The sequence below is a fragment of the Prorops nasuta genome, unplaced genomic scaffold (genome assembly GCF_024137725.1).
Source record: "Prorops nasuta isolate Cenicafe-Biocafe unplaced genomic scaffold, Cenicafe_Pnas_1.2 PNAS00002, whole genome shotgun sequence".
Taxonomy (NCBI): domain Eukaryota; kingdom Metazoa; phylum Arthropoda; class Insecta; order Hymenoptera; family Bethylidae; genus Prorops; species Prorops nasuta.
Window position 1 is genome coordinate 11,707,843 of NW_027116799.1, and position 18,300 is coordinate 11,726,142.

The window sequence follows — 18,300 nt, forward strand, 5'->3', positions numbered from 1 at the left end:
AGGGAGAAGAATTTCAACTTCGGCATATATATAGCTAACAGAGTATGAGATCTCTGGATTGCGTGAACCGATTTTAATGTTTATGGGCTCAAATGAAAGCTCGTTCAAAACCATTTTAAGAAAAGCTTTGCTTAAATCATGATAGTGGATTATTCACAAAGAAAAATCGGTTTGAAAATTAGGACAGCCAAACTTGCTGTATAAGAGAGTAGTGCCTCGACGGCCGTATATACATGTCATTATCTACTTTTTTCTGTACTTGCCGTCGAGACACTACCGTGTCTCTTGGTAATTTATGACTCTGGAAATTAAAGCTCCTCGATAAATATTCTTCCTGTTTAGCCGATCAGCTGAGCCGCTGGAAAAGGACGGCGAATATTGTCTTCTCGCTCTCTTTCTCTAATCACCGTAATCCGACAAATTTATGATCCTGAAAATAAATATTGACAGAAGTAGTCATTTTTATAAAGATTGTGGGGCTTGGAAGAATATAATTTCTTGCAAAGTTAACCCGGAGAAAACGTTTAGTTACATTTTCAATGCATATGATTTACAGAAAAATATTTGTAATTTCTTACTGTAAATGTTAATGATAATAGGACATATCTAACAATTACTATTTCGTAATTTGCGAGAGCTCAAGAACCTGTGATGTTCTTTTATGTATATCTATTTTCAGTCAATTATGAGTAATTGTTTCGGAACTGTTTACCTAAAGATGTATTAAACTGATTACGCCAAATTTATATTATGTAATTTTGTCTTCAATTATTGAATACAAACATATGTTCCAAGACTCCTCATATTTAACGAACGAATGTAAATAGCGTTGAAATATATATATAATCCTTTCATGTAATTTCTGCGTTCTACTGTCATGTTTCTGGATTAGATTCCATGTGCATCATTTCTTGTTTACCTAGTTGAAATAAATATGTATTGAACCTACTCTCTATGTTATCATTATATTTATAATTCCTGTGCCTTTACGTACTTATATATAGATACATCTAGATTATTTATAGCAATAATTGATGTTATCATTAATCAGTTATACTGGAAAACATTTCAAAAAATAATTATGTTATAATGTAATAAAAATACTCACCTCAACAATTTTTTTTATACGAGCACGACATTTTACACGAAATAATTCATGTTCTATTCGAGCTAATAATTACTGCGCAAAAATGCTTTTGTTTTTTTTTTTTTAAGGGAAAAATGCATCCTGGCACACTAAGTAACATGATTGAAACCATTTGCTTAGTAGTGTGGGACTCACTATCTCCATGCCTGTGTCGATTTAACATATTGAGGACAGAGAACAATGATTATAAATGAATGTAATTCATCGGTTCTTTTTATCGTCGTAAATATGTAAAAGTCAAACTACGTGGTTCTTATGATAGCGCCTACCCACTAAAAAACCCTGAAATCACGAATTATCGAACCCGTCAGACATTTGTTGATCATCGTTTTAAATTTGTCGAACCCGTCAGACATTTGTTGATCATCTTTTTAAATTTGTCGAACCCGTCAGACATTTGTTGTTCATCTTTTTAAATTTGTCGAACCCGTCAGACATTTCTTCAATCACTGCAAAGTAAATCATCATCATTATCATCGTCGTCACTTTTGTACGCGTGAATGGTCAGAGTTCTTTCACTCTCTACATAACTTTTTGCATATAAATTACTCTTTTCCATTAATATTAAGTGACTCTTATTTATTGGAATTGTAATGCTGTCACTGTTTGTACACTTTAAGTAATTCTTAATTACACACATTGAATTTAGAGTTGCCGAGCTTATACGATTTCTCTTTTTGGTTTTCACGTCGGGTATTATTGAAAAGCAACGCTCCGTTTCTGCATTAGAATGAGGCAACGATCGGATTATATTCAAAAGCGATTTTAATTTAGGATACTTTTCTTTTCCTTCGCACGTTGTTTGCGATATTTTAATCCACATTTCTTCGAAAGGCATTTTAGACCACGCGTTCTTTTGATTTCCCGATTCATTGTTATATAGAGAGAACCATTCTTGTTTTAATTCAATTTCATTTGCAATATTGAATAAATTATTAATTTTTAATAATATGACGGCTGATGATTCACGATCCGGATCGAAAAGAGAGCATTTGTAATCGAGAATTGTAAGGTTTTTGAAAAATTGAGCATCGATTGGAAAACGGTTACATATTTCATCTGCAGCTTTTATTAGGAATTTCAAACAATTTTGTTTGATTTGGTCAGCTTGCAATGTGCTTAAAGTACCGTCGTGCAATTGCTCTTGCAGATAATCCTTACAGTCGAAACCGACATTAATATTTTCTAATTCCATAATATTTTCTTCGCGCGAGAAAGTTACCGTACGAAAGTTGTTTTCATCAATGACCAATTGTAATAAATCTGGTTTCACGAATTTTCTCAATATGAAAACTAAAAGTTCTACCGATTTCGGTTGTAATAAGTGAATTTTTGTTTCGCGAGATTGAAACTCTGCATTCAAAAAGAATTGAATTCATTTAAAACGAAACGCAGAAAATATAAATACGCTTTAGTCTCCGCGTTTTGCATACATTCGTGCAACTCTGTAGCTTGCCTGTTATTTTCAGACGACAGTTCCAATAGAAAATTATTTAAGACATCCCAATTTTGTATTATGCGATCAATACACTTCTGTCGGGTGAGCCATCGAGTTTCCGCGTGTCTCAAGATATTGCTTATTTTATCTGTGAAACATCTTTGAAATTCGCGGAAGATTGCCGTTCTTTTAGGGCTACCGTTTATAAAATTTACTATATTTTTCACGAAATCCTCGGGAAACGAAGGAAGCGTTTTACATGCTGCAGATGCAGCAAGTGCTGATACGTGGCGTATACACGGAATTGTTATTACTCTCGAATTCTTTTCCAAGATTTTTGTCCGAAACGATTAATTTTTCCCGATCATGACCGATGCATTATCGCAGGTCATTGCTATTACTTGAGCTAACGGAATTTGTTTTTTAATTAATTCATTATTAATAGCGGTAAATAATTTTTCCGCGGAACAATCTCTCGCATCAAGATTAATTAGTTGCAAGAGGCGCGCTTGTATTTGTAACGTTAATGGTTCCACGTATCGTACAATTATGGAAAACCATTTTTCATTCGTTATATCCGATGTCTCATCAAGAAATACTGAAAATTTTGTATTTTGCAGCGTTTCTGTGAGACTTTTCGTTTCTTTGCGACAAACGACGTTATTCACAATCTTTGATAATTTGGTGCGTCCTCTTTTTATGGCTCGAAGGACTTGCGGATCCTTGCCTATTTTTTGGAAAATATCTATCATCGCGGAACTCGTTACATATGGAATGTTATGTTCTATGAAAAAAGTAGCTAATCTAATTTCAGCTATTTTTACGCGATCATTAAAGTCAAAATTGACTTCATCTTGAACGTCTGGAAAGGCAGTGGAGGTTCCCGGGAGGTCGCGAGATTCAAAACATTCAGCGTTTCTGTTGTGAACACTAGACTTTTCGTGTTTACATATTTCCGAATGACCGCAATCTAAAGACTTTTTGCAAATAAGGCAATGAAACTTACTTTCATTTTTAGGGACCGGCCGTACCCATGTTCTCCAAGACGGATGTGTGTCGTACCACTGGTATTGAAAATTTTTCTTATTTCTGGTCTTCTTAGTTTCCGGACTAGAAGACATCTTCGTCCTTTTTAGATCTGGACTAGTTGACATTTTTCACGACTGTTAACACTTTTCACTTTAAAACACAAAACTTTAAATTGAATTGATGTTACCAGTTTTAAACGTTCAAGGCAACTGCCCGAGAGACAACGGCTTCACCTTCCTTTATACATTTATTTTTGTTTACAAATGAAGGCAGTGATGACACTTTTCTGAAAAGCAGTTAATTTGAAGGCTGCAACATTAAAGGGAGTTAATTATTTTTCATAAAAAAAAAATAATTGCTCCACAAGGATTCGAACTTGTCAATTTGTCACCACAGGTTCAGTAGTCCCGCGCGCTAGGTACTCGACCGTTCGCCGTTTTATAAGAATCAAACATGTTTCATACGCTTTTCAGGGTTCCATAAATAAATCCAATTTAATAGCACCTGTACTCCAAAAGCTAATACAAATTTCAAACTTTTATATTGTTAATTAAATATTTTTTTAATTATTATTAAGGCATTGCTTCCATTTTTATGATGAAAATGAGCCTGAACACGGCGTTAATCGGATAATTATTTCTACTTTTATTATCTCTTGCATTTTTAATTATATTAAATTGTAATTAAAATCGAGTTGTATTTATTTATATTTATTTAAATAATACATTCCCGATTGAGTAAAAATGATGTAGCAATGGGTGAATAAGATGTTTAAAAAGATATTAGGCATTTTTTTGTCAATTAATATAAATATTTCCAAACCATATCTTTACTATATAAGAAAGACTTCAGTATTGCTTTAAATAAATATTATAATTTTTGTAGATTATAGTAACACAAATTTGATTTATCATTACACACAACTTGATGGAATGAAAGCTGTAAGACAATTAACATAGAAATAATTATCCGATTAACGCCGTGTTTAGGCTCATTTCTATCATAAAAATGGAAGCAATGCCTTCATAATAATTTCAAAAATGTTTAATTATCAGTGTAAAAGTTTAAAATTTGTATTAGCTCTTGAAGTAAAGGTGTAATTAATTTGGCTTCATTTATGGCCTTTGATTTATTACCCTAGGCCGATGATAGCTAAGGTAAGCCGCTTGGTGGGGGAAACTTTCTCCGCTTCGGAAGTAAGGTCCTTTAAAACATTTGTTGATATGTTGGACAGAATTTATTTCCCGGAGTGCAAAGCTTGCGTAAATTTAATACGCTGTTTTATATTGAACGCATATATAGCCCTAGTCAACAATATTTTTCTTATTTAAAATGCTTATATCTCCTACTTGAAATTTTTATTTTAATGAACCAATGATTCATTTGAACATTGATTTTAATTATGCATATTTACTGGAGATAAGACTTCTTATATTTTACAGTAACAACTATTATTTCAGGTAAGAAAATTACGTGGAGTGTTCAGTTCGCCATATCAGTAATTTTCTAACATGCTGTTATTTATCTATTTTGAAGTGATACTGTTTACACATTATATACAGGGTCGACAGCTAATTACTAACAACAGAAATAGAAATTAAACGTCAATTTCTTAAGAAATCGTATACTACAAACATATATGACTCCCTAAGTCAACAGTGAATAAAACAATAGGACACCCTGTATAATTATATGTAGAGGATATTGGGAGACCACATAATTGAAGCTCAGTCGTATTATAAACCGTGGTGATCGCACTCTATTGTGACAAGTGACGGATTATACAATCATGTAAGTACTTTTTAAATTTACAGCTGTATTTCAATATTAGAATGTATCCCCTTTTGTTTATTGCATGTAATATATAAAATGAGCAAAAATCTTTATTTCTTTAAATTTGAGGTCTAGAATTTAAATAGCAAAATATTTACAATAAATTAATATTAGTGTCGTTGAAAAGACGTTACTTATTTTAATATTAACGGGAAAACAATATTCTTTGTTGTTATATTAATGCTTAAAATAACTAATGATTTATCCCTGTACCCATGAAAGAAATTATTATTTCTATATATTAATTATTTTGTAATTTTTTGCAGGAGGATAACTGAGGAAGACTCCATTCTTTGTAAGTAAAAATTCATTTTTCTATAACCATTTTAAAATACAATTACAACATATCATTCTTCTTCTGTTACAGATACGGACAGAGAACTATTGCTCCAAATATTGGAGCAAAATGCTCATGATAGGCGGACCCAGCAGCAGCACCACGAAGAGCTGGTAAAACAGCAGAAGCTGCTGCTGGACCGCCTAGAGGGGCTGCAGGAGCAGCTGCGGCAGCAGCAGAAGCAGCAGCAATAGCAGCAGCAGCGGGAGCAATAACTGCAGCTGGAGCTGCAACAACTCCGGATAAAGATGGAGCAGTTGCAGCTCCAGCAACAGCAGCAGCAGCAACCACCTCTGCTGCTGGCTGTACAGCCTCCCCCGCCACCCCAGCAGCAACAGCCGCACCGGCTGCGGCAATTTGTGCCTCGGGCAACCCGGACTGAAAGACCCGGCTATATAGGTAAGATTTTTAAATAACTATTAATAGTTGAATCAAGAGCAATAGGTGGAACCGGGATCAACTGTAATACAATGAGCCATTTTCCTATTCATTTAACATGGTACAAACGACACTAGTTTCCTTGTTACAATTGATTCCGAGCTCTGCTACATTTACTTGAAATAGTTTATTATATATATTAACATGTTTTTTTCTTCAGATCGCCCATACAACGCTGGTCAGTCGCGCCGCAATTTTTATGGCCGGGTCCGGGAGGCTAGGGAGGAGCCTCGAGAGGCAGCTCGGCCTTCGCCCAACAGTTTTTTTATTATTATTAATAATATTTTAAATTAATAAATATAGTAAAATTTATTTCATGGTGTTGTTCATTTGTACTTCCTATTACAATTCCACATATTATCCTATATCAATAAATGAATTAGACATAGAGAGTAGGTTCAATACATATTTATTTCAACTAGGTAAACAAGAAATGATGCACAAGGAATCTAATCCAGAAACATGACAGTAGAACGCAGAAATTACATGAAAGGATTATATATATATTTCAACGCTATTTACATTCGTTCGTTAAACATGAGGAGTCTTGGAACATATGTTTGTATTCAATAATTGAAGACAAAATTACATAATATAAATTTGGCGTAGTCAGTTTAATACATCTTTAGGTAAACAGTTCCGAAACAATTACTCTTAATTGACTGAAAATAGATATACATAAAAGAACATCACAGGTTCTTGAGTTCTCGCAAATTACGAAACAGTAATTGTTATATATGTCCTATTATCATTAACATTTACAGTAAGAAATTACAAATATTTCTCTGTAAATCATATGCATTGAAAATGTAACTAAACGTTTTCTCCGGGTTAACTTTGAAAGAAATTATATTCTTCCAAGCCCCACAATCTTTATAAAAATGACTACTTCTGTCAATATTTATTTTCAGGATCATAAATTTGTCGGATTACGGTCATTAGAGAAAGAGAGCGAGAAGATAATATTCGCTGTCCTTTTCCAGCGGCTCAGCTGATCGGCTAAACAGGAAGAATATTTATCGAGGAGCTTTAATTTCCGGAGTCATAAATTATTCGCATTACGGTGATTAGAGAAAGAGAACGATAAGACAATATTCGCTGTCCTTTTCCAACGGCTCAGCTGAGCGGCTAAAAAGGAAGAATTTTCATCGAGGAGCTTTAATTTTCAGTGTCATACATGATTCGCAGTAAGCTGAGCAGAGAAAGAGAGTGGGATGAAATTTGTTGTTGTGTTTCTGCAGCGGCCCAGCTGACCGGCTAAACAGGAGGAATATTCATTTGATCGAGATGCTAGGAGAGTCGCGAAAGACAGAGAGATCCGAAAATACCTCTATGCATCTAGCTTGCACGCCCGACGTGTAACGAAGTCTACCGACCTTGGCCGAAGGTCTTTATACGCGAATGCGCGTAAATAACTGGCGACAGTGGCGACGCCGCTCTCACGAACGAGGCATGCGTTTGTGTTAGTTCCCCCGTGGAGGCATAGTGGGGATACCAAATTCCCGCAGGTTCACATCACTGCCTGAAAATGCTGCTGGGATTCTGCGAGGATTATCGGCGAGTCGTCGTTAACGCGCGTCACGAGCTAGTTCTCATTCGCGCGCGCGGCGATACAAATGCGATTTATTCATCAGTCAAAATCACCAATTCGTCGATCAAGCTGCTACGAGTGCAATGGAGAATACCCCATGTGACCCTGAACGAAATTACGAAACTCTAATTTCTGAGTATCGTCGAGCAGGACAAGAGTCTGTCACTCGCTTTTCGCGCCTGGGAACTTTACGAGTATCCCCTTCTGCCCAAGTCGCAGCGACACACGTGGTCCGTGAAAGCGTCCACGCAATTGGAGAAGCCACGATACGTCATTCTGGCGTTCAGAACGAACAAAAAGAGTAATCAGCACGAGGATGTGCTCAAATTCAGTCATTGCAAAGTACTCAATGTCCAACTCTATCTGAATTCCGAATCTTATCCGTACGATCGTCTCGACACTGATTTCACGAAATCCCGCTACTCCGTCCTCTACGACATGTATGTAAAGTTTTTCACCTCCTATTGCGCTGGTGAGAAACTCGCGAGACCCATGCTCGACTATACGGACTTTTTGGCGTACGGGCCGCTCTTCGTCATCTACTGCTCGCATCAGAACGAGTGCATAAAAACCGGCACGGTAGACGTCAAACTCAAGATTGAGTGTATGGAAATCATTCCAGATAATATTGCAGCCAATTGTTTAATCATTTTAATCATACACGATAAAATTGTACAATATAATCCTCTTACGAATATTGTTAGAAATGTAAGTTAGAAAAAAAAACAATTTTTTATTAAATAAATATATAATAAACATCAAATTTATTCATTATTTTTTTGGATACAAAATACCTATCAAACTTTAGACTTAAATTCCACGTTGTGATATTTTCCTCCTTTGTATATCATTATTAAATTATTGGCTGTTGCAGCCTTTTGTAGCTGCTGCAACTGCTCCGTATCTTCCGCCAATTTTGCCATTCTACCAGGCAAGAAAATCCAATCTCCAACTGACAGCTTAACAATTATTTTAATTCCATATTTTGTCATAATTTTTTCCACTTCGAAAATATCGTACTCTTGATTTTCCGTCAAACTATCTAATTTCACGAAATTCTTTGGAATGACGCTTCCCAATGCATTGAGGTTATTGAAATTCATTATTATCTCTATGAAAAAAAAAATGATTAGTCTGATTAGAGTTAAAAAATCAGTTAAATAATGCATTTACTAATCGAATTGAAATTCATTTTTATCTCTATGAAAAAAAAAAATTAGTCTCATTACAGTTAAAAAATCAATTAAATAATGCATGTACCAATCGAATGAAAAAAAATATATCCTTACCATTTTTTATGTAACAAACAAGTTTCTTTTTAATGCGTTTAAACACACACTTATTTTTTCTTAATACGTCAAGCACGCGTGGTACTGCTATGCAGCTCTGGTTTAACAGACTGACTTTTTATATGAACGATATTATCGTATGTTAAGCGTATTTAATTTCAATATTTGGAAGGGGTAATTTTCTTTTCTTTCTTGCGATGCATTTCCATTGTGATTGACCTATAGGTTTATAACATTATAACAAAAAATATATATAGATATCACTATACGGGGATTATTCAGAGGGTATAATGTATCCTTTTTGATTAAGAAAGAATGTACTCCTAAGTGTTATCAAATTTAACTTTATATTTAAAAAATGAACGACAAAGACTTTCTCTCGACGAGATTTCTTCAGAGGCTGCATTCAGTCGTCGAACCTTCATCAGTGCAGTACAGATTGTGACGTAGAAAATTTAAAAAAAAAATGGAAAATGAACGGTGTTTAGTGACAATAATTTTAGTAGAGGAGGAGGAGGAAAATCCAGCAGAATCGATGACGGATTACATTAAAAGAATTAACGATTTTCATAATCGTTATTTTGAAGAATATGAAGCCATGCTTCATCATAATATGCACATGAACTGTAAGTACTTATTTTAATTTCTTTTAAAGAAAAAACCCACCCATCAATACAGATTATTTATGTCGTAAAACATGAGATAATTATAATGTCAATAAATAGAATCATAAAAGAATTTTACGACACATATTTTTGAAAACTGTTAACAATCCCACTATTTGACCAATTGTTTATTATTCAAAACGAAGAATAACGAAAAAAAATTAATTTCTTTCTTTTATTTTTTACCAGCCATTGATTTAGAGGAGAGGGAGGAAAAAGAGGAAATGGTGGAAGAAGAGGAGAGGGAGGAGGAAGAAGAGGATATGATTTTTGTAAGTATACTTGCTTTGCAAAATAATTATTACAATATAAAAAAAATGACAAAATGTTTTCAAATATGTCCCAGGTGAAAAATATTGGCACACAAACGGAGCCTATTTCCGCAAGAACAGAGAGTACGCAAATGGAGCCTGAGATAGATCTAACACCACATTATTGGTGCACAAGTTGTAAAAATTATGGTCACCTGCACATTAATTGTTCACTTCCAGAGTGGTGTTCCATTTGCAAAGCATATATACATCATGCGATTGAATGTGAGAAAAACTTCTAAAAAATAAGCATTGTAAATAAAACCAGTAAATTTGTATTTCAATAATGAGGGTTTTTTATGCCGAAAGGCTTTTTCCCTTAAATTTATGTTTTTTTCAATTACATTACCTATCCACCAATCCACTTTACCCCGTACTAGAAATATTGCAAAAAATCAGCTACAGAGGAACAAAAGAAAAAAAATTTACAAAGCATGACATAAACCCTGCAGATTTCTATTGGACTCGTTATTGGTAAGGTCACGTAGGCTCCGCTCCTTATGGTTTATTACAGAGCGGATGGTAAGTATCTCCGAAGATGGATATAGCGACAGAGGTAGAAAATATACAAAATAAATATTACGATCGTCAAAGATACTAATTAACATAAATAAGGGGGGAGCGATCACTGCATCGCTCTCTACGAGTGTTCTTTCTCTTTCTCTTTCTCTAAGGCGTCTACGGCTTAACGTAAAAGGGGGGAGGTCACATGTGTACCCCCCACCAAAGGAGTTTAACTTCAGGGGGGATACACGCGGGCATCCTAAACAATGCGCACAACCGGAGTTCCGCCGAGGAGTGGGGGCAATTCCCCTACTTCCCCTCTCCCCGCGGAACCCCGACCCCCTCGCCACCCGGTCCCAGAATCCTTACAGCCACACTACTCACAAACACACATACTTTATTACAATTAAACAATTCGGCTTACATTAAAAAAATATATAAAAAAACGGGGCTCGACACAAAAAAAAACATTCGACGCGGTCACGGACAGTTAGACGTTAAGGAGGAGGTCCTTCTCCATCGCCTCCTCTTCCCGCTTCTTCTTCTCCTCTTTCCTCTTCCTCTCCTTTTCCACTTTCTCCCTCTTCTTTGCTTCCTCGCTCCTTCTCTTTTCCCTCTCCTCTTCCCCTCTCTTCTCGATGGCAGCGCGGATGCGCTGCCGCCGAGCCTTTTCCTCCGCTTCCTCCATCTTCTTCCTCCCCTCCACCCGCCTGCTTTGCTGGGCCCTTTCCTGGCCCTTCCGGCCACCCCGTCTGCCCCAATGCGCCTTTTTCTTTGGCTTAGGTACATCCGGCCCGATTCCCGCCGCTGGTTGCGGAGGCACACTCTGCGGGGGAGGACGAGTGTCCGTACGGGTGCGGGAGTGGCCCGTTCCCTGTCGGAGCATCTCGTTCTCCCACTGCAGACGGCGATTCTCCACCTCCCAGTCGGCGGGCTACGGTCCTGTGAACGCAGAGGCCTGGGCTTTATGGCAGGCCTGTGGGCAGCGGGTACCCCGCTCAGGGTAGCGAGGCGGAGGGAGAGAGAACCCCTGTTGGGGTAGTTGGTGGAGGGCTGATGGTGGTGGGAAGGTGGTTGGTAGGCGGCGGTGGGTGGACCCACTGCTGTTAGGTGTCCGGGCAGGAAAATCCCTTGTAACCAGCAGTGGGCTACTACCTGTTGTAGGTATGGATCTATTCTTCAACGAGAATTGCACTCTGTCAAGCATCCGTAAAAAAAAATTTTAAAAATCACGCGACATACTCATCCATCTATCACACACACAAGTCCGCACTCAGGTTCGCGAGGATTAGGTTGTCTTGACGTGGACGCAGGTGTACCGTCCACGTAGACGGGGCAGAATCCGACGAATCGCTCACGACCGACGATTTCTGTTTTCCCGGAGTCCCTTTCCGTTTACGGGTCGCTTTTGGGGAAGGTGTAGGGATGTCGTTCCCTTCCCCCGCAACGGTTACCTCACCCAGTTCATCGACGTACGGAACACAAAACGACGCGACAAACGGTTTTAAGTCCGAAACGCGGATCTTCGGATTACTACGGCCTTGATTCTCAAGCTCGTAGACGACCGGCGATGTTACGCGAACTATTTTAAATGGACCCTCGTACGATGGTGCTAACTTCGCGGCAAAATTATCGGCTGACGACGACAACGGTCTACCGCGCCGCCACACCAAGTCTCCTACACTATACCTAACATCGCGTCGGCCACGATTGTAATAGCTGGCCTGACGGGCACTCGCTTTTTCTATCTCTACCTGCAAGATATCATGAATCAAAGGAAGACGTTTTAGTCGCGCCACCCAGTTTTTGGGGTCGCTTCTCAGCAGTGTACGAGAGCCTTCAATCTCTCGTCGTAGATTCGGAGTAATTACTGGGTCTCGACGGAGGTTAAGTAACGCGGGAGATACTCCAGTCGACGAATGCATCGCAGAATTAATCGCGAAACGGAATTCTGCGAGATTTACGTCCCAGTCTCGATGGTCGTTCTCTACAAATATCCTAATCATCGTTTTAATTACCCTATTCACGCGTTTTACCGGGTTAGCTTGCGCGTGATACAGCGGAATATTAAATTGCCTAATCTGATGCTCATTTAGATATTTGCTCACTTCCATATTTACAAACTCGATACCGTTATCGCAAAGAAATATTTCCGGTGATCCCCAACGGTAAATAACCAACTCGCTAAATGCTTTCAAGATGCTTTTGGCATCAGCTGTGCGGATCGCTCGCATTTCCACGTAACGACAGAAGTTATCGAGAAAGACTACTACGTAACGCTGTTGGGCCTTACTCGGTGGAAAGGGGCCCATTATGTTTCCCGCAACAACAGTCCATGGTCACTCCACTACCCGAGTTCCCATAAGTCCTACAGGAGCAAGCTGTACAGCTTTATGTTGCTGACAGATTTTACACCAGCGTACAAATGCTACGACGTCTTTGAAAACTCGCGGCCAATAGTAATCTTTGTAGATCGTAGCGTGAGTTTTCTGAACGTCAGCATATCTGGCGGAAGTATTATTGTGAGCTTCCTGTAGGGCTAAAAGTCGAGTCTCTCATGGGAGGAATAACTTCCACGCATCATAATCGCGACTTATTGATTCGAGTATCACGTCCAGCCGATGGCAATACAGCCGGTTTCCCTCAACTTCCCAGTCCGGGTAAACCCGTGGTCGCTGAATTACTTTTACGCGTCGTGCTGTATACCACGGGCCGCTCTCGAAGTCGATACGCGACTGTGTGACCAAATTTTCGCTCGAATTTTCGCTATTTTCTTCATTAACCGCAGAGACGCATTCATTTTCGGTGCCTACTGGGAGGGCAGGTGATAATGCATCGGGTACGTGATGAAATTCGCCTTTATGATGAACCACATTGAACGAATGATGTTGTAATTCGAGGGCCCATCGACCTAATCTCCCTACTGGATCTTTCTAGTTATGTAGACAACACAAGCTACTGTGATCCGTGACAACCGTAAAATGATAACCTTCTAAATACGGTCTTAGTTTCCGAATTGCCCACACGACAGCGAGACACTCCTTCTCGGTCGTCATGTAATTCCGATCCCCTTTGGACAGTACTCGATTAGCGAATACAATCGGATGCTCTTCAGTTTCGTGTCGCTGAGTTAATACTGCTCCTATTGCATAGTCTCTAGCATTTGTCTGTACTTGGAAAGGTCTCGAAAAATCGAGCCTTGCCAAGACCGGGTCCGAGCACAGCGTTTTCTTCAATCGCTCAAAGGCAGTTTGTTGCTCTTGATCCCAAGGCCAGTGCAAACCTTTATGCAATAACAAGACGAGTGGAATTTTGTCCTTCGACAGGTTGGGTAAGAAGCGTGCATACCACCCAATCATCCCTAGGAATCGGCGTAGTGTTTTTAAGTCTTTTGGCAGCGGATAATTCATTAATGGCGCAGTTCGTTCGGGATCCGGAGCTAAACCATTGCGATTTATCAGATGCTCAAGAAACCGAACCTCCGACCTACAAAATTTACTTTTCTCGCGATTGATTTCTAAATCCGCGAATCGAATAATGTTTAACACACGTTCTAACCATCCTAGGTGTTCCGCGAACGTGTTCGTTACGATTATTATATCGTCCAGATAGACAAACACGTATGGATCGAATTCAAGTGGAATTAATAGATCCATCATTCGCTGGAACGTCGCAGGGGCATTCGTACGACCGTACGGCATTCGCCTAAATTGGAAGAGTCCTTTTCCGGGAACGATAAACGCTGTAATTTCACGACTCTCGTCTCCTAGCAGTATTTGAAAGTACGTTTGACTCAAATTTAGCGTCGAAATGTATCTCGCGTGACGGAGTTTAGCGATAATGCTATCGATATGCAGAATCGGGTACGCGTCTTTGCGCGTTACCTCATTCACGCGCTGAAAATCTATGCAAAATCGATATTTTCCACCCGCTTTTGGTACTATCACGAGACAGCTGGCCCAGGCGATAATCGAGGCTTCAATGATCCCTTCACCTAAAAGCTTATCAGCCTCTTCGTGCGCTACCTTATAGATCACCGGCGACACTCTCCTTGCCGCTTGACGGATTGGATGATGACCCTGGACATCTATGTGATATTTGACCAGGGTAGTCGCCGGAACCGGTCCAACAATCTCGGGAAAGTTCTCTTTTAAAAACTTCTCTAATACCGCATGTTGCTCACTGTTCATGTCAGCGATAGCGAAACACGAAGACACGCGTGTCTCATTCGAGCTCGCGGCGTTTATTTTCGCAAATCTCAAATTCTCTCGGTCGCGCGTTTGCCATAAATCGCGCAAAGTATCAATTATAACTCCGAATGATCGGAGAAAATCCATACCGAGGACACAATCGTAGTCTAAAACCGGTACCACGCGGAAGTAAATTACTTTCTTCGTTCTTTCTAACTCTAATTCTAGCGCAATAACCCCAATTACCCGTGTTTCTGTACCATCGGCAGTACGCATTATTCTATCTTGCGACCTGTTAATCTTCGCTTGGATTCTTTCCAGCGTTCGATGTCCGAGGTACGTTCGCGATGCTCTCGTATCTATTAGCGCAGGAAAAATTCGTCCTAATAATTCTAACTGCAAATAATAGCAGCCATCGGTATTCGGTTGATTAAGGAACGCATCACTCCGTACACAGCGACGAGCACGGAGTATGACGTTCCCTCTCCTCTCTACTTGGCCAAGAGTCGCGGTCCTCTCCTTGGTTAACAAATCGTCCAAGGCAGACTGGTGGTCCGATAACTACTCGGTTCAATATCGTTTACCGAATCGTTGGGTTCGCTTCCTAGTGAAGGTCGCTGCCTTATTTCTGAAGTAAAACTGCAAACGCTCTCTTCACTAGATTCTTCGGCGCTAAGGTCCGGTCGCGACGGATTGGACTCGTCCTCCGAATTTGAGGTTGATGTGTCCCGCAAATCTATCTGTTCGCTTTCCGACGCGTAATCTTCGTAATCCGTGTTACTCACTGATGAGTTCCTCCACGGTTCGGGATCAGTGAATCGCAACGTCCTACCCGATGCACGAAGACTGTCAGCCGGGCCCACGCGAGCTTCCTCCGCGGGCCCTACCGCCCGTTTCCCGGATTTCTCACATTTCCGTAAACATTGTTCAGCAGACTTTGTCCTATAGTCGACGCGCACTTTGTCCGTGGCCACTGCGCTTGAGTATAAGCTATCGCGGGGGAGTGGTCACCGTTTGCGCGTAGGTCATAGGCGGCGGTTGTACCGGCACCTGCATCGCAGTGAATTGTTGAGTCCACCATGGCGCAAACGTAATCGCGGCCTGAGTCGGTTCACGCGCGGGACACTCTCTCATATAGTGACCTCTTCCACCACAACGATGACATATTACGGTGTCGCAGAATTGACCCCCACGATCCGGATATCGCGACTGACCCGCTACTTGTTCTCCCGGAGCTCGTGAAGAGGAAGTTGCTCTTCGCTGACCTTATTTTGGAGCTGCAGCAATAGCACCTAGCTCGTCCGACGAACTGCTACGGTGTCCGCTATGGCTTGAGCTCTCTTTCCTATTCCCTTTGTCGGAATGTCTTGGGGACGATCTCCTAGACAATTTCTTGTGAGATTCCCGCGAACTATCCGAACCTGAGCTAGAGTCGCTGGTCGATCCAGACGAGTGTCGTTTGGATTTTCCGCGTTTTCCTCTCCTTGAACGCGATTTCTTCTTTTTCGGCTTCTCGTCGTCCGATTTCTTCGCGTTCTTGCCGGTTTCGTCACTTTCTGCTGTTTCTCTAACTTTTCTCTGCTTTTTTTCGGAAACCGCAGAGAGAGCTTCACGATTTTTAGGCGACGATTTATCCTCTTTGCGCGTTTTCATAGTTCCAGGCGGTGGTTTGAACGCCTTATCTATCTCCGCTTTCTTCTCTATTTTCCGACCTATTTCGCGCAAACCCGTGAATGAGTCAAAATTCCTACGAAACGTTCTACGGCGGTAATTGGGATGTAGGTTTCGACAAACCAGGTCCAATTGAACCGAGGCGGAAAGGGTCGGTCTAATTTCTTTTAGAATCGACGGAATACGCACTAAATACGCCTTGATCGACTCGCCCTCCCTTTGTGTCGGTTGTCGCGCTTTCTCCCATTTCGCTTCGTTATCCTCTTCATCCCCGAATTTGCTGAGGAAGGCCTCACGGAAGTCATGCCATGTTGAGCAGGAGCTGCCTTCGACCTTAAACCAGGCTTTGGATTCCCCGCTCAACAAGACTGGGAGGGTTTCTCTAATCTCGCTAAATGTTAGGTTGGAAACATTGCGGCAATGTTCTAAGTTCTCTATAAAATCTTCGGCGTCGTCAGTATCGTGATTCTTAAACCGAATACCCCACTTCCGGAAGGCATCTATCACCCGTGATCCTCTCCGGCTGAATTATCATGAGCTAGACTCGCTCGATCATTCCGAACTCGATGATCTATTTCGTGATCGGTATTCTGAGGGTTGTCGACGGCGGCTAGTCGCACCACGGTTAATTCCCGACGAATCTCTATTAATTTCGTGGGATTCAGGCATCTCCTGTGCCCTTCCGACCGGTGCAGGTTCTTGCCCTCCTGACGACTGATACGCAATTACTAACTGCACGATGCCAGCTAGCAATTCGGGTGGAGCCCGCTCCTAATGCTGTATTTCCCTCGAATACTCCGAGTTCGCTGGGGTTTGGTCGTGTGGTTTCGAAGACCGCTCATCAAGATCACGCCTCCGAAAACCCGACCTGTCTGAATCTGATTCAAATGTAACCCCCCGTTTTTTCTTCGACGTTCATTTGCGATTTTTATCAATGCAGGTCAAATTCGAGTCGCTACTCTCCTCTTACATGGCTATCTGTTGCAACGTTTCCCCTCCAAGCGGGGTCTCAAACAATTCGCGAAGCGCATCTTCCGATTGCCGACTTAATTTCAGGTTCGTTTTCAGTGTTGCTTATTCGTCATTTTTTGTGTTTATCGCCGAAGGGGTTGAAATCGGCTGAGGTAGGACGGCGGGGTCGAAAGGTTCCATTTCAACCACTCGCGGATTCCACTGGGCTGCTTCCGGTCCGAAACTCTCGCGTAACCTATGGCGCACAAATCGATCGCCTAGTTGATCTTCCGAGCAATCGCGTGTATTTAGCTCTGCGTCCGTTAATGGAATTATTAGTTTACTGTGCGGCATATTTTTCACGTACCGTCGTAATTCGTTACGTTCCGTTAGTATTTGACGATCGCGGATCGATATTCCACTTGATTTATCGGAATCCGACATAATTTCTTATTCCCGATACTAACTGCCCGAAAAAAAAATTTATTCCTATTTCCGTAACAAAAAAAAACCACAAAGTAAAATTCAATCCGCGGTAGGGGTGCAAGAAAAAAAATTTTTTCTCGCCACTCGCCCTAATATAAAATGAATTGTTCTAAATCCTCAAAAAAAAAAACAAAATCTACTTTAAAAAATAATTAGCACTTTACCATGTGTACGAGAGCTCACTCCGGGGGCCCCACGTTGGGCGCTAATTTTTGACGCAACTGTCTATCCTATAGGATAGCATAGAAAGGGAGGGAGGAGTGATCCCTCACAGATCGCGTTCGCATCCCAATAGGCGACTTCCTACAAGACCCGGGCGCCTTCGATGTAATGTTAATAATACCCCAATATTTATTTATACAAAGTGGGTTCTAACCCTCGTACGCGAATTTAGAGGATGGGGTGCTAATAAATGTAATT